Here is a 2213-nt window from a genome sequence, read left to right on the forward strand (position 1 = left end):
CAATCAATCGCACGCGAGCCTCCCGCTCCCCTTTCTAATTTTTCTAAGAACTAGCACTAATTGTGGTGGTAATTTGTAATTGTAACTCGTCTCTCCGGAGTCACGGTGGAGGTGATGGCTTTGTTACAGGGCGGCAAGTGAAATGCAATCATTAAAAAAAAGGTGGTTGGCCGGAGGAGAAGTGGGGAAAGAAATAAAAACCCAGCCACGTGCTGGGTCCGCTCATTGAGAGCCGGGCTTTATTCCTGCCTTGTTTGTTTGCTCTTCTGGCCCAGCGCTTCCCCAAGCTGGGCTTTGTGAAATTTGTAATGGATTAAGTGCCCCTGAAGGACGTGGGGGGTTTGTCGGTACCTTGTTGTGAAGGTGGGGTGCAGGGGACATCGCCCTGCGTGGTGCTGGTCCGGAGGGGTGAGCTGGGTGACGAGGATGGGTTAAGAGGATTTGAGCCTTCCTCTCTTGGCTTTGTTTTAGTGCGTTTTAAGAGCAGACCTGGGGCTTGTTTGAAAAAGAAAAAACAAGGGAAATATCCTCTGATGGTGTTGCGGGAGGCAAGGAGGAGAGGGGTGCTTGCTCCGGGCTGGGCAGCGGGTTTGTCTCCCATCGTGCCTGGGTGGGTTGGGGGTCCCTCGTCCCCGGGGCTCAGGCTGCAGCGCTCGGCCAGGATGCAGGGATGGCTTGGTGACAGAGACCTGCTCTGAAACGCATGGTAGAAGCAGAAGGAAAGAAAGAAAACATTTTCTAACCCATGCAAACACCCAGGATGCACTGCTGCTCTGCACCACCGAGGATGGGGAAGGACGTAGTTTGGGATGTCCCCATGGTGGGTGTCCCCAGGTGGGGAGCAGAGACGCTCTCCAGGGAGTGATGGTATCCTGCATCCTGTGGTACCCGGCACGGCTGCGGGGCACCAGGCAGCCCCATGCCAGTGGCAGGGACGTGCCGCTTTCCCACCCATTTGGGGAGCAAAAGCAGAGCTACCGCCAAAAAGAGGAACATTTTTGCAGCCCCCGGGGGGACAGCCCGGCCCGGTGGCCATTTGGGGATGTCCAGGCGTGCCCTGCCCACCCCGCTGCCGAGCCAGCGGGCGTGACAAGCTCTGACATCACAGCTGGGAAAATAACATGTTATTTTCCCAGCTTGGATGTGACTTTCCCTGCTATTACTGGCAGCGACCATCTTGGGAGGAGAAAGCAGTGGAGGGTTGTCAGGCAAGGGGAGAGAAATGGCTTTCTGGGCTGGCGGAGCCGGTCTGACCCCCGTGGGGTGCAGGGAGAGGGGATGCTGTGTGAGGCCGCGCTGTTCCTTACATCCCGTGGCTTTCAGCAGCAAGTCCATGCAGAAAGTGCAGCTACATGTCGGGGGTCCCTCGTGAGCAGCGTCCCGGAGCCCTGCAGCGGTGGTGGTACTCAGCAGGGTCGTGCTGCTGAGCCCACCCTGGCACGGGTGCCCGGTGTTGAGCCAGCCCTGTTCCTCCCACAACAGCCCCCTCCGAGGTGGGGGAAAGGGCTTGAAACCACATCAAGAGCCATCTCCTGGGGGGGGTCATCCAAAAAACAAGCTGGGAACAGAGCTGCTGCCCTCCCACATGCTGGGGAAGGATACCGTGCTGGCCCATGGGACAACGGGCAGCCCTGTAAGCTGTGAGCATTACCTCCCCTGCTCGTCCTCGGCAGCGACATAGCTTGGCCGTGGCAGAGGTCTCCACTGGCAAAGTGGAGTTTGAAGGAACTTGGTGCAATGAGGAGCTGATGTCTCTTTTGGGGGAAAACCAAAAAGTGTCACAGCAGAAGCTTCTGGTCATGCTGGCCATGCTTGGGAAGGGCTCATCAGACCAGCTGGGCCACCTCTCCCTGGGGTGCTTAAATCATCAGCTGGAAAAAGCCATTTCACCCCGAGGCCTCAAATCTCCTCCAGCACTCACGCCGCAGCACTTCTGAGCATGGACCCCGGGGTGCCCCGGCTGCCCGTGCCTCGCTGCACCCGCTGGGATGCGCAAGGTTGTTGGCAGAGGGTAGAGGATGCTGCGTGCCACGGCAGCTCCGGCTGCTCGGGCAGCGCAGGGTTGCTCTCGGAGGAGGTGGTGGCCGTGGCTGTGGTGAGCCTTGGAGGAGCAGCGTGTGTCGGCTTCCAGCTGCTGCTTCCAACGGGGCCGAAAGCGCATTGTTCTGGTAAAGCAGGGCTTGGTGTATTCAAAAAGCCAAGTCAAACCCAGT

The sequence above is a fragment of the Pelecanus crispus genome, chromosome 9, assembly GCF_030463565.1.
Source record: "Pelecanus crispus isolate bPelCri1 chromosome 9, bPelCri1.pri, whole genome shotgun sequence".
NCBI lineage: Eukaryota > Metazoa > Chordata > Aves > Pelecaniformes > Pelecanidae > Pelecanus > Pelecanus crispus.